The sequence below is a fragment of the Sciurus vulgaris genome, assembly GCF_902686455.1.
Source record: "Sciurus vulgaris genome assembly, chromosome: 10".
NCBI classification, from domain to species: Eukaryota; Metazoa; Chordata; class Mammalia; order Rodentia; family Sciuridae; genus Sciurus; species Sciurus vulgaris.
Window position 1 is genome coordinate 58,737,041 of NC_136470.1, and position 27,824 is coordinate 58,764,864.

General features: G+C 34.7%; 1 pseudogene across 1 annotated transcript in view; it reads right to left on the bottom strand.

Annotated features, from left to right (window-relative positions):
• Positions 1-27,824, bottom strand: part of LOC306637631 — a 129,978-nt pseudogene that overhangs the window by 69,565 nt on the left and 32,589 nt on the right. Inside the window, exons 8-9 of the transcript in view lie at positions 5,618-5,889; positions 4,412-4,587 (exon numbers count right to left, since the gene is read on the bottom strand). The product of the transcript in view is annotated as an uncharacterized misc_RNA (transcript). The remainder of the gene's footprint in view (positions 1-4,411; positions 4,588-5,617; positions 5,890-27,824) is intronic.

The window sequence follows — 27,824 nt, forward strand, 5'->3', positions numbered from 1 at the left end:
TTCATCACTGTGACCAAAATACGTGACACAAATAACTTGGAGGAAAAAAACTTATTTTGGCTCATGGTTTCAGAGGTTTCAGTTAACAGCCACTGGCTCCATTGCTCTGGGATGAGGGGAAGCAGATCATCATCACATAAAGGTGTTGTGAAGAACTGCTTAGCTCATGGCAGGCAGGAAGAAGAAAGAAGCAGTGAGGAAGGAGCCAGGGACAAGATATAGTCTCCAAGGGCATACATTCCCCCAATGACCTATTCTTCCAACCATGTACCACCCAACTACATTTTGCACCTTCTCCCAGTAGTCCATTCAAATTATTAATCCACTAAATGAGTTGATCCACTGGTGAAGTCAGAGACTTTATGGTCCAATCACTTCCTAAAAGCTCCAGCTCTGTACATTGATGCAGTAGGGGCCAAGTCTTCAACACAAACTTTTGGGGGGACCTTTCCAGACCTAAACCATAACACCAACTATATGCTGCCTACAAAACTTCACTTCATTGGTAGATACACAGACTAAAAGTAAAGGATTGGAAAAAGATATATTACACAAATTGAAACCAAAAGTAAGCAGAAATAACAATACTCATATCAATTAAGCATACTTTAAGTCAAAAACTGTAAAGACAAAGAAAGTCATTATATTGAAAAAAGGACCAATTCAGCAAAAGGATCAAACAATTGTAAATATGTATGTATCCAACTAGGGATCACTTAAATACATAAATCAATATTTCTAGAAGTAAAGGGACAGATAAACTCTAATATAATAATAGTTGAGGACTTCAACACCCTTCTTTTCTCAATGTACAGACTGTCCAGAATGAAAATCAACAAAGAAATATCTGCCCTGAACTATACTTTAGATCAAATGGAGCTAATAGAAATTTAGACTTCTAGTCCAATAGGAGCACAATGAATATTCCTCTCATCAGCACATGGAACATTCTCCAGGGCAGATGATATGTTAGACTACAAATCAGGTCTCAATAAATCAAAAATATTGAAATCATATCATCTATCTTCTCATTCCACAAAAGAATAAAACTACAAATCAACAAGAAGAAGAAGAATGGGAAGTATACAAATGCACTGAATAACATGCTCTTAAATGACCAATGGATAATTTAATAAATTAAAAGAGAAATCAAAAAGCTTCAAGAAACAAATGAAATTTACAACACAACAAATTAAAATATGTAGTATACAATAAAGCCAATACTGAGAAGCAAGTTTATAGTAATAAATACATGAATACACAGGAAAAAATGATCTCAAATAAATTTAATAATACACCTCAAGTACTTATAAAATCAAGACAAAACCAAATTCCAAATCAGTAGAAGTAAAGGCATATTAAAGAGCAAAAATAAATGAAATCAAACCTGAAAAACAATAAAGAAAATCAGTGAAATAAAATTTTTGAAAGGATTAAAAAATTGGCAAACCTTTAGCTAGACTAACCAAGGAAAAAAGGGAAGACCCAAATAATGAAGTCAGAGATGAAATGGAGCTATTACAACTGATACCACAGAAATGGAAAGGACCATAAGAAAGTGCTGAGAAAAATTATACACTAACAAACTGGAAAAACCTAGAAATGGATAAACTTATGAACACAAACAACAGCAAAATTGAATCAAATCAAGAAAAAAAAAAATAGAAAATCTACACAGACCAATAATGAGTAATCTAAAATTTCCCATCTGAAAACAGTATAGAACCTGATGATTTTACTGTTGAATTTTACAAAACATTTAAAGAACTAACTCTAATCCTTCTTAAACTATTCCAAAAAATTGAAATGTAGGGAACTCTGAGAAAGTTTCTTCAAGGCCATCATCATTTGTCCTGATACCAAAACCAGATAAAGGTGTAACAAAAAGAAAGCTATAGACTCATATCCCTGATTAACACAGATGCAAAAATTCTCAATAAAATACTAGCAAACTGAGTTCAGCAACATGTCAAAAGGACCACACACTATGATTAAGTTGGATTTATCCCAGGGATGCAAGGATGGTTCAACATGTGCAAATCAATAAAAATGATACAACATATTAATAGAATGGAGAACAAAAAACATATGATTCTTTTAACAGATGCTGAAAAAGTATTTGAAAAGTTTCAACATTCTTTCATAATGTGTACAGAAGGAACATACCTTAAAATACTGAAGGCTATATATGAAAAACCCATAGCCAATATTATACTAAATAGGAGAAAGCTGAAAGCACTTCCTATAAGACTGGGAACGAGAAAAGGATGTCACTTTTCCTCACTCTATTTAATATAGTTGGCAGTCAAAGCAAGAAGAATTAGGCAAGAGAAAGAAAAAAAGGGCATTCATTTTGGGAAGGAAGAAGTTAAATTTCCTTGTATGTAGATATGGTTTTATCCATAGTTAAGCCTAAACACTTTATCAACAAGCTATTAAAACTTATAAATGAATTGCAAAGAATACAAAATCAACATATGAAAACAGTAGTTTTTATACACCAATAATGAACATTCTTTTTAAAAAAATTAAGAAAGCAGTGCCATTCACAATATCTATAGAAAAGGTATTCATGAATAAATTTAACAAATGCAGTAAAAGATCTCTACAATGAAAATTATAAGGCACTGATGAAAATGAAGAGGAAATAATAAAAAGGAGGGTATCCCATGTTCATGGATCAGAGCTATTTTTGTTAAAATGTCAGTACTACCAAAATAATCTATAGAGTCAAGTAATGTATAAAGTCAATTCCATCAAAATGCAAATGACTTTCTTCTCAGAAAGAGAATAAAGCATACTAAATTTCATATGAAACCACAAAAGACCCAGAAGAGTCAAAGCAATTCTGTGCAAGAAAAAAACAATGCTGAAAACATCACAATACCCGACTTCAAGACATACAACAAAACTATCGTAACCAGAACAGCATGGTACTGACATGAAAACAGAAATACAAGCAAGTGGAACTGAACAGAGAAGCCAGATATTAATCCATGTTTATATAGCTGAAAGTTTTGATAACAAAACACACAGTAGAAGATACAGTAGAGAAAAATTATCTCTTCAGTAAATGGTGCTGGAAAAATTGAATATACATTTGCAAAGAATTAAAGTAGATCCTCTCACTGTACACAAAAATCAACTCCAAGTGTATCAAAATCTAAAATTTTTAACTAGAAATTATGAAATTAATACAAGAAAAATTAGGAGGAATAATTTAAAACAATGGCATAGTCAATTAATTTTTAGATAAGGCCCAAAGGCACAGATAACAAAAGTAAAAGTAGACAATTACAAGTATATCAAACTAAGAAGCTTCTTCACAGCAAAGGAAACAATAAACAGAATAAAGAGAACCTACAGAATGGCATAGAATATTTTCAAACTATTCATCTGATGAGGGATGAAATCTAGAATATATAAGGAACTCAAAGAACTGAACACCAAATAACAAATAATTTAAACAAAAATCGAGCTAAACAACTCAGTAGACACTTCTCAAAAGAAGTTATACAAATGTCCAACAAGTATATGAGAAAATTATCACTCTCACTCATCATGATGGAAATGCAAATCAAAAGAACAATGAGCTAACATCTCACCCCAGTTAGAATGACTACCAACGAAAAGACAAATAACAACAAATGCTGCCTGGATATGGAGAAATGAGATTAAAAACTTAGTGTAAATTAGTAAAGTTATTATAGAAAGCAAATGCAGATTCCTCAAAAAACGTAGATGTAGACGTAGATGTAGAACTACCTTATGAATAAGCAATTTCACTACTAGGTATATAGCCAAAGAAGATGAAATTATTATACCAAAAAGTCATTTGCACATTCATGTTTATTGCAGCACTATTAACAATAGCTAAGATATGAAATCCACCTAGATGTCCTTTAGTGGTAAACTGATAAAGGAAATGTGACATATATGCACAATGGAATATTAAAAAAGAATGAAATCTTGTCATCTGCAGCAACATGTTTGGAATTGGTGGTCATTGAATTAAGTAAAATAAGCCAGACACAGAAAAACAAATACCCCATGTTATTACTCATTTGTGGCTTCAATGAACAGAGTGGAGGACTTACTTCTGATTTTTCTATAGCATAGTAGGGTAATTATTTGATAAAAAAAATCTGATATATGTCAAAATTACTGTAAGAGTACAAAATTCCCAACACAAAAATGACTAATGTTTGAAGAGATGCAAATGCTCATTATCCTGATTTGAATATTCCACATTGTATTTAAGAACTGAATTACCACTGTATACGTGAACTGAATTACTATGATGTACTTCATATGGTTGTACAAATATTATGTCTCAGTGATTTTTTTTTTTTTAATTGGAGGTAGGTGTGAACATACAGATTGCTAACTAGCTATATCCGTTGCTATTTACCTCATCAACATGGTGTCCCAAGTTCAAACTTGCTTTGCTCAAGTTACTCTGTTTCTCCTCCTCTGTATGCCGACCCTGTTGGGTCTGCTAATGAGCTTTCTGCATGGCCTTGGTCGCTCAGTTAAGTTTGCTGATTTCCTTATTAGAGATTCTACCTCCTTAGTCAAGTTTTTGACCTGTGGGAAAAAGACAGGTCTTCATTAGAGCCACCATTAGAAGCTCAAGCATGACACCCAGGGTCTTCCCTTTTGTAGTCCCAAAACCTCATGAGGTATCCAATGTCATCAAGAGCTACATTTAACCAAATTCCTGATAAAGTCTTCAAAACTCTAAGTTCACTTTGTCTTCCACAAAGAAAAAAGCATGTATGTATACATGTTTATGTATGTTATCTGACATGGTGGAAGGTGTTCTGGTCCAATAATTACCAATATGGCTTAATGAACAGATAATTTTCAGAGCCTTGTATTATTGAAAAATAACACCAATAAAGGTAGTTGTGCTTTCTATTTAGGATTCAGGGGACACGCACTGAGGTTTGCCCCGGTGTCCCAAGGGAGGGACAGATAAAGAAGGGTTCCTCGTGCAAAAGTGGAAGCTAGCTTTAGCAGGCCCTTGTGCTTTTTATGGAAGGGAATCAATAAACACAAGAACAGATCTTTAATCATCTGCCAAAATTACATAGCCATTTTGAAGGTTAGCTGTTTGATAAAGACTTCTCATTAATCTCAATCCATAAATAGATAGAGAAATTAAAACTCACAAGTAAACAAAATGCCAAAGTCCTCCATTCTCTGGAATTAAATGATGGTCAAACTCCAACTCATTGGCAGAAATTAGTATTCAAATACATTCCAAATCACCTTTTAGAAAATGCCATCATGCTCTTTCTGCTTCCAAAAAGTATATTTAGGGATCCCATGAAACCCTTTGGCTCTTTCTATTAGATTTCAGATGACATAAGACTAACGCAAATGATAATGTTTTATTTGGTAGATTAAGTGGGGTTCCCTAAATTCAAATTGTAAATTCCAAGTGGGAGATCACAGTTCATCAGATCCTTCATTTTATGCCAGTTCACACTGTCAGTGCTATGAAGTAGCAGGTCATTGTGTTAAGCAAACTTAGTACACTTCGGGCACTGAAGCCTGGTCTGGGAGTGGAATTCAGGCATCTAAGGCCTTCCTAAAATCATAGAAAAAGTACCTTGCTCTCTGAAGCACGCTTCTCCTTGTCTGACTTCGCTAATATTGTTTCCAGGTCATCGATTTCTTTCTTCAACTCAGAACATTCATCTTCGAGTTTCCGCCCCCTGGCAGTCAGTGTAGAATTTATCTCCTCTTCTTCCTCCACCCAGACAGCTCCTCGACTCTGGCCTCCAGCTGGATCTGGGATTTAATCAGCGACTTGCACTGCTCTTCAACATTTGCCAGGGTCTCTCGCTTCTGCCATGATGAGGAGAAAATTGTTGCCAACAGCTGGAAGTAATTTATCAGTTAGGCGAAAATGCTGCTTAACACATAGCAAAGAGATAATTGCCTGCCCTCCGCCCAGCACTTTCACCTACCTTTCCTAGGCAGCTGAAATAATATTCCCAGGTCCCTGATGCTGTTGTTGAGAAGTGGAGCAGCTGCTTGTGTTTGGAGGAGCTTTCCATCTTTCAGACCCATTCAGTAGATTAGATGACCTCTTCTAAAGCACTTAATAGAATCCTGTGGCCTAAAGGAGCTCGCATGCCTCCAACCATCAGTGATGTGCAGCTTAAATCACAGCTTCTAGAAGAGACAATGTGGGCACATAGCTTGAAGTTGATACCCGCTCTTTTAAGAAAGCTGTATTTCCTTAGACAATAGACTATTTATAACATTATTGTAAGTGCCCTGATGTACTTGTTTAATGTATATGAATTTCTAATAAACTGAGCAGAGCTGTATATATCTTATACACAGGCTGAATTTAGAATTCATAAGGTTATTTGCAAGTCACTAAGTAGATATTATTATTTTTTTAACAAAATTTTTTGCCTCAAAGATTCTGTAAGTATTAATTCCATGAATTCTACACATAGTGCACAAAATACTTTATTCTTTCACATGCACTACCTCCAAATCTCACTGAGTGACTTATTGTTCCTGTGTTAGGGGTCAAAAAAAAAAAAAAAATGAAGAGTCCTTTTGCTATAGAATATCTTTCATAACTTTGAACTCCTCTGATATATCTTCTTTAGAGGCTAAATAAAACCTCTTGTAAGCATTTCTTATAGGTTCTTTGTGAGCAAGTTCTCATTGCAAAGTAACTTCATCTTCCATCTCTATCTCATCCATCCTCTACAAGAAACCAGTTTGGCAATTTGTTAACTATCCCTTTGCTTGCTTAAGATGTTTCAACTAATTAGATCAAGAGCTGAAAAGAATGTAAAAATCTGGGCTATCTGCCTCTGGGCAATTCCTGGCTAGAGAATGTCTGCCTGTTCAAAAAACAGGGATCAAGGGACCCAGATGGAGAGAGGGATAAAGCAGTAAATCTCCAACTTCACTGAAGGCCCGTAAGAGAGGGGCCAAATTAAAAGAAATGTCTAGTTATAAAGAAGGGTCCATGAAAATCAGAAAAGTTTCTAGCATTTGGGAAATAACAGGGACATTTGATTTCAGTTCACTGGGGATTGTCATGCAGAATTGCTGTTTGCTGCATTTCTGTCAGTGTGTGTACAGGACCTGTTATCATCACCAAAATCTAATAAAACACCACTGATCCCTTTGTTAAACACAACAGTGGGGCTGGGGGAATCCCCATTTGAGCACTAGTGCAGCCCATGTTTTCCCCAATGGAAGTTATTCTCACATAATTTAAATGTTAATTGGAATGGATCCACCCAGTTCTGCTGATATTTTGAGAAGGAAAGAATTTTCAAAAGAATCTTTGATTTGTTGATCTCTGAGGGTTAGATGTGTCCTTTAAACTAAATTTTGAAATATTTCATAGTTCTAACTTTTTACTCACAGTTACAATTTATATTCACCTTAGTCTTTGTACATTTGCTCTAGAAATTTGCTTCTGTGTTTCCCATGGCCCCCACAATGGTATTTAACAAGGTTTTGTACACCATGCCTCTACACATGTTGAATTCCATTTCTTCCTTTCACATCACCCTGGGTAGCACAGACTATTCTCCATGGACAGGACAAATGAAGGGAACCAAGAGGCTGGGTTCCACCCAAAGCTACCTCTCCAATAAGGTAAAATGTGTTATAAATTGTGATTGTTATATTATGGATTTTGACATAGGTTGCCAATGGAACCCAAGAATTTGTATTTCTAGCAAAGGTGAACATTTATTTAGTACAAAAATAGAGATCACAACAAAATACAAATGCTATACTAATACCCTAATTTGTATTTTTAATAAGCATCCCAAGTGAGACTGAGTTCTAGAATTACTGTTATGCTAAATATGTATCAAAAATGTTGGTTTGGGTGTGAAGTTTTATGTGAAATGTGGACTGTTGAAACATTGGAAAATAGCAAATCTCCAAATTAAAGGATAATTTGGATCAGTCTATAAGTACTATATTTTCTGTTTTTAGATTTTTTCTGTTTTCAGTAAGTTTAAAAGACAGGAAAAAGTGTTCAGATGAGGGTATTTGAGCATTTTCTCACCTTATAAGTGTGCTGAGTGGATGGAAAGTATAATAAAGGTGAATGAAATGTCATCCCTGCCGTTTTGGAGTTTGGAGATCACAGTATTCCAGGTGACTAGAGAGAAGGAATGTGAAGGGGGAGTAATGCCACAGAGGCAACAGATTGGAGACAGAGGCTCGGAGCTAAGACCAGGAGTTTGGAGTCTAAAATGTACATATTGCAGAAGCCAAAGGTGTCTTGTTGGAAAGCAATATGATTTTTTTTAAGACAATGGGTCTTAACCCTGACTAGATAGATAACAGAATCGTCCATACAGATCCTTGGAACCACAAAGGAACTGCTTAATCAAAATATCTGAGGCTAGGCCTAAGTATCTTTTTATTTTTTAAAGCTTCATCAATGAATTTGATACAATGATAAAGTTGAGAACGGATGGTTTTAGAGGGCTCATTTGTAATGGTAATTTAGACTAAGGAAGAGGAAACAGGAAGACAGAAATTAGGAATAATTAGAAGCACATTGCAATAGTCCTGAAGATTTCAGTCAAGTTTTCTCAGAAACAGCCAAAATTCTGGTTGCTCTGATTTGCAACTGGGTCATGGTCTACACACAAATTTAAATTAGACCCAGAACTATCTGGCCTCATGAAAGATTATGGTGATATTGCGTAGCAAAAACCCTTCTGATAGTTTGTCCCTTCTTCAAAGACATCCTCCCAATGAAATCACTTAACTAAGAAACCTGGTGTCTCTCGAGTATTCTCATTGTCTGTGTTTGATGAAAATCCATGGTATTTAAAAAGCACACACTTCTATTTCTTTTTTCCCTCATCAACACTGCCTGAAAAACAAGGGAGTCTAATTAAGACCTGAATGTAAAGACCAAGGGGTGTGAACACTAACAGCCTGGCTTTGCCTTTAGTCCCGCCCTCTGAGAGTGTGATGCCTCCCAGGCTCTGTGTACTTCTGCCCACACTCTCCTTCAGCCAGCTATCTCCTCCCCTCTGCCTCAGACTTAACAAGAGGCTTGATCTTGAATAGCCTCATCCAGGGTCAAGTCTCCATAGTCATGAAAGCGCATAATCTGGATCAAAAGAAGTGTGTCCCTAGACCAAGAGTGAAGGAAAAGAAGGCAAACTAACTTAGACTATGAGAGTTATTTACATAATAAAGAGCCTTAATAAGCTTACCTTTTTAGGAGTCATAATACACTTTCATTAGTTTTCAAAGCACTTTTATATCTGGGTTCTCATTTGATTCTAATAAAATCTCTATTAGGGATTTCTAGGGCCAACAATATTGTGGACTAGGTACCTTGAAAATTCTTTACCATAAATAGACTTTGAGAGCTAAACCTGAAAGAGAATTGGAGAATAAGAGGGAACTAAAAATCTTAGTAGTTAATGAAAGCATGCATAATCTGGATGTGTTCATGGACAGAGGGAGCCAGTTTGGGCATTGTATTTCTATTTTCATATCCACATGGATAGAGAGACAAGGTGGAGTTCTTTAAAGACTTTCACCTTTAAAGAAAAAGAAGATGAAAAAAACCTACCTACCAGCAAAGAAAACTATCAGAGAAGTACATCTGATTTGATGTTTATAGGGAAAAATATTCCTACTTTGGGCATTTGTTATTGGTTTTGCTTTTGTTTTGTTTTATTTTTATCATAGTTCAGCTTGACTAGAAGTTTTGAGGTTTAAATTAAACTACTCAATTGGTAGAGAAATAGCCAATAAAATGAACATAATGTTTTTTTGCATTGGTAATAAATGTCCTTTGGATATTTGGAGTAGAAAAACATAAATGTATAATGAAGAACATACCCCAAATCCAAGCATCAGAGATTCTCTTAGCTATATTCCTGGAAATGACCTTACAATACAAAATAACAAAACACATATGGAAAACAATCAACCTTCAGTGACTGTGAGCACATATAATAAATTGAAAATATACTATAAAATAATTGTGTTCAAATTATTAAAGACATAAAGGAAATAATTTAAAATAAAATGTAACAAAATAAGCCACTATAATAAATGGACAGACATATAGGTAGCCCCCAATTTATGATGGCCTGACTTACGATTTTTCAGCTTCAGAATGGTGTGAAAGCAACATGCATTTAGTGGCAACTGCATGTCAAAGCTTGAATTTTGATCTTTTCCTGAGCTAGCAATATGCAGTATGATATTATTTTGTGATTCTGAGTAGTGTTAACAAGTCACAGCTCCCGGTAAGAAAACAATCACAAGGATAAACTGATGCCCTATAGGGTACTGTGAGAGTAACTATGATGTTCAGTAGGTTAGCTGTATTAAATGCACTTTTGACTTATTTTCAACTTCTCATAATTAGAAGAATTCACCCCCATTGTAAGTCCAAGAACAATTATATTTGAATGGGGAATAAATAAAATATCTAAAATTTAAAAAATACAGTAATTGAAATCAAATGCTCAATAGAGTAGTTCTTTTCTTAATGGCTTAAGAAAAGGATAAACCCTAGTCTGATCCTGATGGCCTCAGACTCCAGGATGGCCTGCATAGCCTCAGGTTCCAGACCTGCCCCAGTGCCAGGCCAGACACACAGCCTCAAAGCACAGGCTTATTCTCATAGGTCCAGATTGATAAACCATCTTGGTGATACCAGACATCAGACTGTCATTGCCACAAACCCAGGTTCCAGGACCACCACCATGGACTCAGGCCTGCAAGGATCCAGGGATTGGATCTGCTTGTGTTTTGGAATGGGCATCAAGACAGTTTACCCCAGAACTTCAACAGCAATAATCTCTTGAGACTCCATCAGCTGGCCTACCCAGAATCTCTAACCAGGATCACTGGTAAAGGGCTTCCCCTCTGAAGCCAGCTTGTAAAGACTAGAAGAGGTACCTGTTTGTTTAAATGCATATATGCTAACACAATACCCAAGAATCATGAATAATCAGAGGAACATGACAAAAAAATGAATAAAGCATCACTGACTGTATGGAAATGGAGACAAACTAAGAAAATTAGACAATATAGAGACCAAGAGATGATGAATTCTTGAAACAAAATTTAACAAAAAGTAGACACCCAAGACAGTTAGAAAAAAAGAAGGCCTAGAATTTCTAGGAAAGATGTCTGGTGATTAAATACAGGTAGGGGAACTATTTCCTCAAATGCACAAACACTAATGCAACATTACAAGGAACACAAAGAATCAAGGACACAGAACACAGTAAAAAGAACAAAATAAAATAAAATAAAATAAAATGATTCATCCTTAAGAATCAGTGATCAAGAAATACCAAACAAATGATTCAAAATCATCATCTAAAGAAACTAGAACAACGAAATAAAAACAAGGAAGTAAGACATGAACAAAATGAGAAGTCCAGCAAAGAGACAGAAATCATAAAACAAAATCAAGGGCAAATTCTGCAGCTGAAGACTGAATGAAAAATTCCATAGAAAACTTTCAGCGGCATAATCAAAAAAAGAAAAAATTGTTGCGCTTTAAGACTGAAGATAATTTGAAATTACCCAGTGAGATAAACAAAGGAAAAATGAATGAAAATGATAAAGAATACATATAAAATTTATAAAAGACATTCACAAGTATACCATATTATAGAATAACAGAAGGAGTAGAGAAAGAGAAAGGAGCAGAAACTTAAGAGAAATAATAACATGAAACATTACAAATATGGAGAGATAAATGAACATCCAGATGTATGAATCTCAAAGAAACCCAAATATGTTAAATAAAAAGAGCTCACCACCAAGACACATTGTCATGATATTCTCGATGATCAAGGACAAAAAGTTTTGAATGTAGCAACACAAAACAACTCATCACAGTCAAGGGAGTCCACATTAAAATATCAGTGAAACTTTCAGCAAAATCCTTGCAGGTCAGGAAAGAGTGGTATTGTCTTGAACCAGCACAACATTTGATCAGTTGTGGCAAGATCATTGGAAATAAGGCAAACAAACACAAATATAGAGAAAAGCAGGACTCAGTGGACCAACCGAACTCCTGGTGGGAGAAAGACTGGTTATAAACAGGTTCCACACATTCATTACACAGGCTTAAACATCAAAAGGATTTATTGTGAGAAAGCTTCTTCAAGATAAATAAAACTGAGGTTGTGAGCAGGAACAGCTCAATTAAAAGTTTATGAGCTTGAGCCCATATCTCTTCTCCCTCCAGGCAGCTGGCATTTGAACCCGAGGCTATTGAACCAATAAATTCCCGAGCTACAGATCCCCCTTTGAACTGGGCATCACCAGCTACTGAGCAGTCTCAATTGGTACATTTTCACCAAGAGTTTGAAGGGTATCACCTCTGCCTTGGAATAGTTAGAAGAAACCTGTAATTCATTTGCCTCTCCTGACATGGTATGATATGTTTAAAGTACTAGGAGAAAACAAACTTCCAACCAGGAACACTCTATCTAGCAAGGATGTCCTTTGAAAATGGAGAGATAAATAATTTCTAGCTAAATTAAAACTATGAGTTGATCACGACTACCTGCCTTATAAGAAATGTTAAAGGGAGTTCTTCAGGTTGAAATAAAGAGATACTAATGAATGAAAATACACCTACCTACATACAAAACTCACTCTAAAAGTAAAAATAAAGTCAAATTCAGAAGACTATAACACTGTTCTGGTGGTTAGTAAATGACTTTTAATTCTAGGGCAAAGTTAAAAGACAAAAGCTTTAAAAATAACCACAGCAACAATAATTAATGAATGCAAATATTAAAGGATATAAATTGTGATATAAATAACAAAGTATGGGAGAGCAGAAGTTGAAGTGATGAGTTTTTGTAAGCAGTAAAAGTTGCTAAATTGTCAAAGTCATGGTAACTATCAAGAGATAACCTGTAGCAGATAAATAAAAGAAATGAAAACTATAAGAGAGGGAAAAAGAAACCAAGGAGTAACAAAAGTCAGAAAACAACAAATAAACCTGCAACAGTAAGTCCTCACCTACCGATGATTACTTTAAATATAAATGAATTAAATTCTCCAGTTAGGACATAGACTGAATTAATTTTCAAATATGACTGAACTATATGCTGTTTACAAGACATTCATTTCACCTCTAAGGAGATGCAGACCAAAAGTGAAGAGCTGGAAAAAGATATTTATGCAAATGACAACTATAAAATCAACAAAATATTTTAGCTAGATGAAGAAACAGACGACTCAAATAATATTGTAAATGAAAGAGGAAAAAAAAAATCACAATTTCCCAGAAAAACAAAGGAGGGTAAGAGACTACTAGAAACAATTGAGTCAAAAAATTTGTTATCCTAGAAGAAATGGATAAATTCCTAGAATCATATAGTCTACCAAGATGGAAGAGAAAAGGAAATAGAAAATCTAAACATACCAATAATGAGGAAGGATATTAAATCGGTAATCAAAAATATAGCAACAAAAGGAAAGTATATGACCTCATGACTTCACTGTTGAACTCTACCAAAAATTTAAATAATTAATGCCAATCCTTCTCAAACACTTAAAAAAAATGACATCATTTCCAAACTCATTTCAGGCTACCAACATTACTCTTATACCAATACTAGGCACAGACACCAAAGGAAAGAACATTATAGGCCAATAACTCTAATGAATATAGATGCAAAGCTCCTCACTAAAATACTAGAAAAACAAATTCAACAGTACATTTAAAGGATCATGCATCATGATAGAAGATAGCTTTCCCTGCAACACAAGAAAAGTTCAACCTATGCAAATCAGTAATGTGTTCGATTTTCTGTTGCTATAACTGAATACCACAGACTGGGAATTTGTAAAGAAAGGTTTATTTACCTTATGGTTTTGCAGATTGGGAAGTCAAAGAGCATGCTGCTGGCATCTGGTGAGGGTCTTCTTTCTGTATCATAACATGGCAGCCGACATCACATGATGAGACAGAGCAAACATGATATTTCAGGTCTCTCTTCACTACAGCCATAAGGGGGTCTCACTTTGATGACTTTATCTAATCTTAATTATTCCCCAAAGTTCACTTCTTAAGCCCATTGACATGTGATTTTGGGGATAGAGTTACCTTCGCTTAAATTCTGAGGGACACACTTAACAGATACACCAAAAGAATTTGATAAAAATTAACATAGTTTTATGACAAAAACTTCATATAAGTTAGGCAGAGAAAGAATGTTCCTCAACATAACAAAGGCAGTATGACAAATCCACAGCTGACATTATATTAAATAATAAAAACTAAAAGCTTTTCCTTTACAATTAGGAACAAGACAAGGATAGTCACTCTTACCATTTGTCATCAACATAGTTCTTGAAGTCCTACCCAGAAAATCAGGAAAGAAAAAGAAATAAAAATCACTAATAAATAATCACTAAAGCTTCAGGACACAAACTCAATATACAAAAAAATCAGTAGCATTTCTACATACTAACAGTGAACTAAGAAAGAAATCAACAAAACAATCACAATTGCAATAGCATTAAAGAAGTACGTAGGGAAAAAATTTAACCAAGGAGGTGAAAAATCTCTACACTAAAAATTATAAAACACAAATGTAAGAAATAAAACACAAGTAAATTGGGAAAAAATTTTATGGACATGGATTGGAAGAATTAATATTGTTAAAATGTTCTTACTGTCTAAAGTGATGTGTAGTTTCAGTATAATCCCTATCATATATAGGATTTTTTTTCAGAAACATAAAAGAATGACCCTAAAATTCATATTGGACAATAAAAGGTCCTGAATAGCCAAAGAATAACACAAATTTGGAGGAATCATATTACCTCAAATCAAAATATACCACAAATCTATAGTAATCAAAACATGATATTGGCATTAAAGTAGACATTCAGATAAAAGTAACAGAATAGAGAGTCCAGAAATAAGTCTAAACATTTATGGTCAACTGATATTCAACAAAAATGACAAGATAAACAAGTTGGAAAGGAAACTGTCATCAATAAGTGGTGTGGTAATTCTATATCCACATGATGAGATGTAAGTAGACCCTAATTTCATACGTTGGACAAATATTAGCTAAAAAATGATTTAAATACCCCAAACTGTAAAACTGTTACAGAAGAAATCATATAAACAAACTTCTTGACATTGGTCTGGCAATGATTTTTTTATATAAGAGCTCAAAACACAAGCACACAAATAGACAAATAGGATTGCATCAAACTGTAAAGCTTATGAACAGCAAAGGAAACAATTGAGGAAGAGAAGAGACAACCTAAGGAATGGGAAAACATATTTACAGACTATGCATCTGATAAGGGATTAATATCTGAAATATATAAAGAACTCAAACAACTTGATAGTATGAAAATGAATAACATCATTAAAAATGATCAAAACAATCTGATAGACATTTCTTAGATGACATATAAATGGCCAAAAGGTGCATAAAAAATATTCAACACTGTTAATCATCAGGGAAATGCAAATCAAAACCACGATAAGATATCAACTCACACCTGTTAGGATGGCTATTACCAAAATGACAAAAGATAAGCATTGATAAACGTTTGTAAAAGGTAACCCTTGTACATTATTGGTAGGAAGATAAACTAGTACAACCATTATGGAAAACAGTATGGAGGTTCCCAAAAAATTAAAAATAGAACAACCACATGAGCCAGTTATCCCATGTTTGGGTATATAGTCAAAGGAAATAAAATCATGATGTCAAGGAGATATCTGCACTCCCATGTTCACTGAAATTTATTCCCAAGAGCCAAGATATGGAATCAACCTAAGTGCACACCAATAGATGAATGAATTAAGAAACTGGCATATATGCAATGAAATATTCTACCTTGAAAATACGGAAATTTGTTCATTTGCAAAAACACAGGTAAACCCAGAGGAAATTACTTTAAGCGAATATAATCCAGAGACAGAAAGACAAAACATTGAATGATTTCACTCAGTTATGAGATGTCAAAAAGTCAAACTCACAGAAGCATACAGTGAAATGTTAGTTGCTATGGGCTAGGGAGTGGGGAAAATTGGGGAGATATTAGTCAAAGGGAATCAGGTAGGATGAATAAATTCTTGAGATCAAATATAGTGTGGTGATCATGGTTGCTGACCCCATATTATATTCTAGAAACTTGCTTAGACAGTAGATCTTAAATATACTCACCATAAACACATGCAAAATATAACTATGTAAGGTGATGAAAATTAATTAGCTTAATTTGTGGTAATTATTGCACAATGTATACATTGCCAGAATACCAGATTATCTGACATAAATGTATATAGTTTTTATTTATCAATAAAATCTCAACAAATCTGGGGGGAAAAAAGAATATTTGAAAAAAAAAAAAGAATACACCCAAGGCAAGCAGAAGAAAGAAAGGAGTATAGAAGAGATCAGAAATTAATGAAGCATTTAGCTTTTGGTTTTTTGGGATTCATTTCTCTTCATTTGTGTATAATGAGTTGAAATGCATTTTGCTGTCATGTATAACTAATTAGAACAAATAATAAATAAATAACCAGAACCAGAAATAAATAATAATAACCAAATAATAAATAAATGAACCAGAAAACAAATAGCAAAAGTTGTGGGGGAAGAAAAAGGTTAATTAATTAGACCAACTAAATGAATGAACCCATGGCAAGAACAGGAGAGAAGGTTCAAGTATAGAATAAGACTCCAGGAATATAATCAGAGTTATATCCTAGGAATACAATTACAGATGCAGTGAAGAGTTAAAAATCATAGCTAGCTGGACATGGTGATACACACCTGTAATCCTAGTTTCTTGTAAGACTGAGGCAGGAGAATCACAAGTTCAAGACCAGTCTGGGTAACTGAGCAAGGCCCTGCCTCGAAATTAAATTTTTCAAAAAAGGATGGAGGATATAGGTCAGTGATAGAGTAATTGTCTAGCATGCACAAAGTCCTAGATTCAATTTTCAGCACCACAAATTAATTAATTAATTAAAATCATTATCTGTAAAATTGGAAAATGTAAAAAAAATTTAAAATTTTTTTAAAAAAAGAAGTGTACATAAATTGATTCAAGAAGGGAAAAAATCCCAAAAGACATATAATCATTAAATAAATTAACACAAAATAATAAAATCTATCTCAAAAGGACTACCACTTCCAGCTGGTTTTATAAAGTAAATTCCACCAAGATTCAAAGATAATTGCAACATTTAGCAACTCTTAATGTTTTTGTTCTTGTTTTTCAGTACTAGGAATTGAACCCAGGGGTACTCTACCATTGAGCTACTTGTTTTTGTTTGTTTTTATTTTGAGACAGAGTCTCACCTAAATTGGCCAGACTGGCTTTAAACTTTCCATCTTCCTGTCTCAGTCTCCAGGTTACTGGGGGACTATAGGTATGTACCACCACACTGGGTTCTCTAATTCTTTTATGAGGATAACCTTGATCAGATGATAGAGCGGAGGAAAAGAAAATTAAAGGTCAATCTTATTCATGGATGTTGATGCAAAAATTTCATGGTAGCATTATAATCAAACCCATCAATGTGAAGCAAAGTGGGTTCAAGATTTAAAAAACAAATTCATATAGTGCAACACACAGATTAATTTTTAAAAATCGTGTTACTGTTTAAATGGAGGAAGATAAAGGATTTCATCCTTTTCCTGATAAAAATTTTGTACAAAAGAAAATGGAAGGAATGTCCTCCATATAACAAATTGCTTTTATCAAAAACATCTATGGAAAGTATCATTCTTTAAATGATATTTTTCCCAACATCAGAAATACAACAGTGTGAGCCAAAGTTTTTAAATGCTGAAACACCACAAGTTGGTAAGACTATGAGGCCATAGGACTGTCCTACACTGCTGCTGTAGAGAAATTGGAAAGCATTTTGACAATATGCTAAGCTGAAATTCCGTGTAACCTAACACTTGCTAAGAATTGCCAGAAGAATTGCCACTCCAATTGTGTGCCTAAGATCAGCCGCTGTCTATAAACTCTTATCTGAGAATGGACCATTTTGAGTAACACCACTCTTTAGAAACTCTTGCAAACATGACAGGCGAAGCAATTACAAAAATGTCACTGAGAACTATTTGGAACAGCAAAAAATTGGAAATTTACTTTAGTTGGAAAATGGACAAGTTGTATTATATTCATGCAATGGAATATTATGCATCAATTAAAACCAGTAATCTGGGTTTACTGAAACAGAATCTTACTACATTGCCTAGGGTCCCACTAATTTACTGAATCTGGTCTTCAACTTGTGATCCTCCTACCTCAGCCTCCCGAGTTGCTGGGATTACTGATGTGGGCCACTGCACTGGGCTCTAAAAGCTTTTGAAAGAAAAAAGGAAACACATTTTAAAAAATAAAAGTACCTCAAAATCTCGTAGAAAATTAGAAAAAGTGGGAAAAGGGTATGAGAGATGAGAAACCAGGTTTAAAAAAAGACAGTATGCTTTTGTTCAAAAAATTATTAGTGCCTTTATTTATTAAGTCATTTGAAAGATGTCAAGATGACCCTACCATGTCATGCTAATCTAAGTGATATCTTTCTGATAAGTTGCATAATTTACTTATCCCTCCCTTTGAAGTCTTGTGTGTTCTTTGCTCCATACCATCTGCCTTTTTTAAAACATTTTAGTTTAGTTCCTCCAAGCATTATTTACTTATTTATTTTTTATTAAAATATTTTTTATTTTAAAATATTAAAACAGACACATTTTGATTCATTGTACACAAATGGGGTACAACTTTTCATCTCTATGGTTGTACACAATGTAGATTCACGCCATTCATGTAATCATACATATATATAGGGTAATACTGTCTGTTTCACTCTACTGTTTTTCCATTCCCACCCCCTCCCACCCCTTTTTCCTCTACACCATCCAAAGTTTCTTCATTCTTCTCTTCCACCTCCACCCCCTATCGTTATTTATTGTCATGCACTTATTAGAGAAAATATTCGGCCTTTGGCTTTTTTGGGCTTCGCCTATTTCACTTAGCATGATATTTTCAAACTTCATCCATTTACCAGCAAATGCCATAATTTTACTATTCTTTATGGCCAATATTCCACTGTGTATATACACCACAGTTTCTTTATCCATTCATCAATTGAAGAGCATCTAGGTTGGTTCCACAATCTAGCTATTGTGAATTGAGCTACTATGAACATTGATGTGGCTGCATCACTGTAGTATGCTGATTTTAAGTCCTTTGGGTATAAACCAAGGAGTGGGATAGCTGGGTCAAATGGTGGGTCCATTCCAATCTTTCTGAGGAATTTCCATACTGCTTTCCAGAGTGGCTGTACCAATTTGCAACTCCACCAGCAATGTATGAGCGTGCCTTATTCCCTATGTCCATGCCAATACTTATTATTGCTTGTGGTCTTGATAATGGCCATTCTAATTGGAGTTAGATGAAATCTTAGGGTGGTTTTAATTTGCATTTCTCTAATTACCAGGGATGATGAGCACTTTTTCATATATTTGTTGATCACCTGTATATCTTCTTCTGTGAAGTGTCTGCCCATTTCCTTAGCCCATTTATTGATTGGGTTCTTTGTATTTTGGGTGTAAAGTTTTTTAAGTTCTTTATAAACTTTGGAGATGAGTTGCTCTGTCTGAAGTGTGTGTGGAAAAGATTTTCTCCCACTCTGTAGGCTCTCTTTTCACATTATTGATTGTTTCTTGTGCTGAGAAAAAACTTTTTAGTTTGAATCTATCCCATTTATTGATTCTTTTATTTCTTGTGCTATGGGGATCTTGTTAAGGAAGTCTGGTCCTAACCTAATATGATGAAGATTCAGGCCTATTTTTTCTTCTGTTTGGTGAAGGGTCTCAGGTCTAATTCCTAGATCCTTGATCCATTTTGAGTTGAGTTTTGTACAGGGTGAGAGATAGGGTTTAGTTTCATTTTACTGCATATGAATTTCCTGTTTTCCCAGCACCACTGGTTGAAGAGGCTATCTTTTCTCCATTGTAATTTTTTGCACCCTTGTCTATGTGGGTATGTCTCCGTGTCTTCTATCCTGTACCATTGATCTACCTATCTATTTTGATGCCAGTACCATGCCGTTTTTGTTACTATTGCTCTATAGTAGAGTTTAAGGTCTGGTATAGTGATGATACCTCCTGCATCACTCTTCCTGCCCAGGAATGCTTTGGCTCTTCTGGGTCTTTTGTTCTTCCAGATGAATTTCATGATTGCTTTTTCTGTTTCTATGAGAAATATCTTAGGGATTTTAATTGGAATTACATTAAATCTGTATAGTGACCTTGGACGTGTGACTATTTTGATAATATTAATTCTGCCTATCCAAGAACATGGGAGATCGTTCCAACTTCTAAGGTCTTACTCAATTTTTCTTCAATGCTTTGTAGTTTTCATTGTTGAGATCTTTTACCCCTTTGGTTAGATTGATTCCCAAGTATTTTATTTTTTTTTTGAGGCTATTGCAAATGGAATTGTTTTCCTCATTTCCCTTTCAGATGTTTCATTGCTTATGTATAAAAAATGCTTTAGATTTATGCATGTTGATTTTATAACTTGCTGTTTTGCTGAATTCATTGATGAGGTCTAGAAGCTTTCTGGAGGAGATTTTTGGATCCTCTAAATATAGAATCATGTCATCAGCAAATAGTGACAGATTTACTTCCTCTTTTCCTATTCATATCCCTTTAATTTCTTTAGTCTGTCTAATTGCTCTGGCTAGTATTTCGAGTACAATGTTGAATAGAAGTGGTGAAAGAGGGCATCCCTGTCTTGTTCCCATTTTTAAAGTGGATGCTTTCAGTTTTTCTCCATTAAGAATGATGTTGGCCATGGGCTTAGCATAAATAGCCTTTACAATGTTCAGGTATGTTCCTATTTATTCTAGAGTTTTGAAAGTGAAGGGGTGTTGTATTTTGTCAAAAGCTTTTTCTGTGTCAATTGAAATAACCGTATGATTCTTATCCTTAAGTCTATTGACATGATGGATTACATTTATTGATTTATGGATGTTAAATCATCCTTGCATTCCATGGATGAACCCCACTTGATCATGGTGCATAATTATCTTAATATGTTTTTGGATATGGTTTGCCAGTATTTTGTTAAGGATCTTTGCATCTATATTCATCATGGATATTGGTCTAAAATTTTCTTTCTTTGATGTATCTTTGCCTGATTTGGGTATGCGGGTGATATTAGCTTCATAGAATGAGTTTGGTAGGGTTTCCTCCTTTTCTATTTCCAGGAATACTTTAAGAAGTATTGGAATGAGTTCTTCTTTGAAGGTCTTGTAGAACTTGGCTAAGAATCTGTCTGATCCTGGACTTTTCTTGGATGGTAGGCTTTTGATGCCTTCTTCTATTTCATTGCTTGATATTGATCTGTTTAAATTGTGTATGTCCTCCTGGTTCAGTTTGGGAGGAGCATATGTCTCTAAAAATTTGTTGATGTCTTCAGTATTTTTTATTTTGTTGGAATATAGATTTTCAAAGTAGCTTCTCATTATGTTATGTATTTCAGTGGTGGTATCCATCGTGATATTTCCGTTTTCATCATGAATTTAGTAATTTGAGTTTTCTTTCTCCTTCTCTTTGTTAGTTTGGCTAAGGGTTTGTCTATTTTGTTTACTTTTTCAAAGAACCAACTTTTTGTTTTGTCGATTTTTTAAATTGTTTCTTTTATTTCAATTTCATAGATTTCAACTCTGATTTTAATTATTTTCTGTCTTCTACTACTTTTGCTGTTATTCTGTTCTTCTTTTTCTAGGGCTTTGAACTGTAATGTTAGGTCATTTAGTTGTTAACTTTTCATTCTTTTCTTGAATGCACTCTATGCAATGATTTTTTCTCTTAGTACTGCTTTCATAGTGTCCCAGAGATTTTGTTATGTTGTATCGTCAATCTCATTTACCTCTAAGAATTTTTTTTATCTCCTCTCTGATGTTTTCTGTTATCCATGCTTCATTCAATAGCATATTATTTATTCTCCAGGTGTTGGAGTAATTTCTGTTTTTTATTTTGTCATTGATTTCTAATTTCATTCCATTATGATATGATAGAACACTAGGCATTATCTCTATTTTTTTGCATTTCCTAAGGGCTGCTTTATGGCATAACATACGGTCTATTTTTGAGAAGGTTCCATGTGCTGCTGAGAAGAAAGTGTATTCACTTGTTGATGGATGGAATATTCTATATATGTCTGTTACGTCTAGGTTATTGATTGTGTTATTGAGTTATATGGTTTCAAAATTTAAAAAGGATTGGGGATGTAGCTTAGTGATAAAGGGCCCTGGGTTCAGTTCCCTGTACCAAAAGAAAAAATATATATATCATTATGTAAGTAAAGCATGGTATTGTTTCACTATAAGTGATTTTGTAAAATCCAGAAATACAGTAAAATGTTAAGTCCTCTTAAAAAAAAACAGTAATCTAGCCATAAATTTCCCAACACATATTTATAAGAATAGTACTGAGTATAAAAGATAAACTTCAGGATCACATAGAGACAGACTATTCTTACATGAAGACTAAACCGTGAGAAATCATACCATTTTTAAGGGCTTCTACATTTCTACTAAAAGTAGAGAACATACTTTATATGATTTATACATGAAACATGAAATGATAAACAGAAAATCAAGGCCTGTGGGGAGGGAGGGATAGGACTTGGACATAGGAGAAATAGATGACTTCTTTAACTGTGTCAGTTCATTTTTTCTTTGTCCATAATTAGAGGGGGAAAAAAGAGCTTCCATGACTTAGAATGAGTAGGTCATGATGGCCTTATTTTAGAAATAAGGAAGTGAACCACAGGAAAATTAAGTTTTACCCAAAATTACACAACTGGTCCTAGAAGCTATATTCATGGTCCCTAAAACCCCATACCACATTGAACACAATATGAGAATCACAGAAAATCCTTAAATGTTGCCTCACTAGTATCTTTGACATCACCATGCAGTAATCTTTACCTTCTTTAGGGAAACTGAGGGAATTAATGAATTGTCAATTGGGCAAGGTTCACCAAGAACCTGTAGACCTCTCTCCGGAATATAAATTATGTTAAGAAAAAGGTGAATATAACCACTGCAGAGCCCCTTGTTCACAGTCTCTTTGTTTGGAGATTTTGTTAGCTTACTTTCCATAATTCTATTAAAGAATAGACAAAACCTACATGGAAATGTCCAAATGTAGTGATAAATGCCTCTACTGAACCTGCCTGAGACAAAAATTTATGAATACGTGTCACCAAGAGCCATATTTTCCTACCCCAGGGAAGCAATAAAGTGGTCATAACACCTTCCCATTCTGATGCCAGCTTCCCTACAGAGCTGGCTGTGGGATAGGTGTGCAGGCCCTTGCAAGTCTGCTTCTGTTATGAATTGTGAATCACACCGCCTGCAGAGAGCCACACTTCTAGACTATATATAATCCCTCCCAATGGGAAAGCTAGAAGCAATGGAAGTAATATCTGAATTATGCTCATACTTGGTTAGATAAGGCAATAAAACCCATTAGACTGTATTTTTGGTGTGCCATGATTTAAAAAACTTTAAGACTCAGACTAATCAGAGGAGGTAGCTCTTTACCACAACCAGGAGACAGAGTCATATTGATCAAGGCACTAATTAATCCAGCAATAGGGGTGCAGAGTAGAGATATGATACCTTTCTTCTAGAATATTCTGGAATTTGATTCATATCAATTTGTCCTATACTCTGACTTGGAACAAGGAAAACTAGATAGTCTCTCATGTCTAATTTCTTACCATTGGCTCAGACAGTCAGCTTTATTTTTAAAAAAATCTTTAAAAATATCAGATACTAGTTTCATTCATTAGAGATGTTCTGCAAATGTTTGTTGAATGACTCTGCAAACATCAAAGTATACTTCAGGACAACTTTATCAGTCCTGTGACTTCCTGGGTTTTATTTAATGTGTAAAATTTACACCCTAGAAGGTTTTGGTTTCTAAGTATAAAATTTGCAAAGGATGTTTTATTTAATATGTAGTTATATTGTTTGCTTAATAATTAACACCATCCTTCCTCTTATTTATTAATAATGTTTAGAGGATCTGGTTTAAGTTTCCAGATGGGTGCAGTCATGCAGTGCTTCAAAGTGCCTTGGGGGTCCACAAACATTTTCTATACAATCTCTGTAGAATATTCTTATTCTTTTTCAAGTAACTCTTTAAAAATGTAAAAACACTTTTAGCTAGTGGGCTGTATTTTTTAAAATAGGCCACGATATGGTCCTGGGCCACTGACCTCTCTTCTGGAAGAAGGCATATTTGTCCCAGGTGTTAATCACTCAATATGAATATTTTTTCACAAATAATTAGTAACAACCAAGGTAAAGCAAGTGAGGTTCCAGAAGCACAAATGTTATTTACACTCAGAGTATCTCCTTCAAAGCACCTTACATAAGCCTGTGAGTGCCTCCTTAAAATATACACAACCCTAAGAGTAATGCTTCTTTAAATATGTGCCTTAGGAGCCTCAATTGCCTCATGTGAATTTTGACCCAGATGAGTGGTATATTCCAAAAATAATGGCCACATCAGGAATTGAGGTACTGCTAACAAACCAAGACCGATTTCCAAGTACTCAAAACCTAAGAGTCAAGTAACATTTCATAAACATATCCTACAGAGTTCTTTTTCTATGAGTTCTTCACTGGATCCTCCTAATCTCCTCAAAGTACTTTAGTCTTTATATGAATGTTGTTAGAATCAAACCAATGTTGACTACCAGACAAGAATAATCAATAGTTTCCCAAAATATGTGGGACTCTTAGATGAAGGAAAAATTAGAGAATCGCATTTAAGTCAGTCAGTTTTTGGTTATTTATTCATTTACTGAATAGTTGGGTTGACATCAAAGTTGTTAAATTATTCAGATAGTCTTAAAAAATTTATTCCTTATAAGACTGCAGTAGATGAACCAGTTCACACAGAGAAGCAGTTAACTCCAGGAACTTTGTTCACCTTTCTCTTGCTTTGATTTGTATAGTTTTCTAGCAGTGTTAAAGCTGATTCAGTATTTTATGTGTCAGCACAAATTTGCTTACAGGATTAATTATAAAAAATGTAAATACAGTCAAGACTGAAATTTAAGTAGCATTGAATTTTCCGTCTTCAACAGCACTGAAACCTCCACTTTGAAATGAGCTCTATTTGTGTTATTTTTGGTCATAAGTGCTAAAGAATACCTCATATTATAATCAAGTGTTCATGAATATTTTAGGATACACACTCTTTCCTCCTACTCTTCTCCAAATACATTCTTTGTAATTTCCTGGTTTCCTTAGTGACTCCAAGTTGGTACTGGGTGTGGTCTATCTCCAAGGAGCCAAAAAGTCCTTTAGTTGCATTTCTGCTGCTCACAAAATTGCTCCTTGGAACAGTCATTGGGTTTCAGAATGCACAACTTAATTTAAAATGGGGTAAGAGGTGTATATGATTCAAGTGAAGATCAATATGGACAAGTGGGAAGAAAGGAGATACTTCATCTAAGAGACCCACATATTTTGGGAAACCATTGATTAGTCTTGTCTGGTAGTCAACATTGGTTTGATTCTAACATCATTCATATAAAGACCAAAGTATTTTGAGGAGATTAGGAGGATCCAGTGAAGAACTCATAGAAAAAGAACTCTGTAGGATATGTTTATGAAATGTTACTTGACTCTTAGGTTTTGAGTACTTGGAAATTGGTCTTGGTTTGTTAGCAGTACCTCAATTCCTGGTGTGGCCATTATTTTTGGAATATACCACTCATCTGGGTCAAGAAATTACTAATTTTGCAATTTTCACAAAAATTTTGGTAACAACAATGAAGTAAAAAGCAGTAGTCTCTTCCATCGGTATAACAGTTTTGTATTTTTTCCTGTTTTTCTTTCAACTATAAGGCACTGTGAGCACTATCAAGTGTATCACAGTTGTGCATAATAGTTGGGTTCATTTTGAAATAATCATACACACATGGAATTTAATTTACTCCATTTTGGTTCCCTATTCATCTCCTTTTCTTCTCTTCCCCCCTCCTCCTATTTGTCTTCCTCTTCCCTACCATTTATTTGTTTTTAATTGGTGCTTTATAGATATACATGCACATAGTGTAATTTTGTCAAGTTCATTCTGCATTTTTTCCTCTTTCCTATCCCTCCTCCCTCCTCTTCAAACTCCTTCTTCTACTCTACTGACCTTCCCTCTCTTTTTGGTATCAATAGCCCCTTCCACCCTCTTTGCTCTAACTTCTGCACATGAAAGAAAATAGGCAACACTTTTTACAGTGCTTTAGATAGAGATAAATCTCATTTGTTTGTCTGCTCAATTAGGGAGACAGTCATTGGAAGGAGAAAGAAAAATGGATGCAAGAATAAGTATCTCTATCAGGTAAATACAGAAAGTAAATGCAGAGGTATTAAGTATCTTCTCTCAGATTATTTTACTCTACTGCTGAGTTGGGGGAGAATTAGATATAAGCTTGATTCAGAGACAGGTACAATTTTATCTACCCAACTGCTCAAATTGACTTGATTACCATTACTTTTACTTTTAGAATTTGGGAAATAGAAATCAAAGATTCATCTCCTACCATGCAACCTGCTGGCTTCCTTCCATTCACAGGCTTGCTAGGACAGCATCATCCTGCTTGAATACCAGCTACCATTACGTGTGTATAACATTTGAGAGATTCAATTCAGGTTCCTTGTCTTCCTTCTGTACATATTTCTTCTCAATGTGGGTCTATTATCTGTTAATAGAGATTTAAGGATATTACAGCTGGATTTAAAGGGAAATAATAATGGAACTCTGTCATCATATATCTCACCACCACCAAAACACATCGATTTGTAGTCTGGAGGACATCAACCAAACAAACAATGCATGCCTAAACACTCAGAGAGGAAAACAGAATGGACAGCCTCACATTTCTGAGATTCTAGAATACATGTTTCCCTTTGTTTAAAATCACCATATAACAGTCAGTTTGGAAAACCTTTACAGCACAATTTACTCTTGTCCATGACACCATTAGGGCACAGCTGCTGAAGAACCCCAAAATGGTCCATTACACCTGAAGAACAAGGTCACCCCAGGTTAGTGCCTAAGATGATTAACCCAGATTTTGTCCTAATTGCTGCATCTTGGGTTAAAAAGAGTTTCAATTTGGTGTGCACTTCATGACAGTCATAGGCATTTACTTACCCCAGACTGATGGTACTCACAGTGCCCAAACTATTATGGAAGACTCTCTAAATACGTTTTACCTGAAATTCCAGTAACAGGAAACCAGCTTCTGAGTTCACAGATCAGATTTTATAAGCAAATACTCCAAGAAGATATAAAAAGATTACTTTTTTCTGCAAGAATGCAAATGGCTGATATCCATCTGTCAACCAAAAACCAGATAGAAATGACAAAAAGACCACAAAAGTGCACTGCCATCTCCAAGTAAGAGGGGCTTCAAAATGGGGGAATAGGTACAACCTTAAAATTCCCTTTACAATTCACTGAGAAAGGACTTGACCACATCCTGACGATCATTGTCCCCTTATTATGGTGATTAAATTTTATTTCACAGTCTAAGCATCCTCCTATCACTCTTTGTCCACCAAAAGCAGCCCTAACACAGCAATCAGCTGCAATCTCTGATAGAAGCCTTTGAAAAACCTTTCACCAGTTCTTTGGGGAGAAACCAAGGAGCACTCCTAACACAAAACCTGCTGCAACTCTGCCTATGTGTAGGGTCACAGAAATAAACCATAT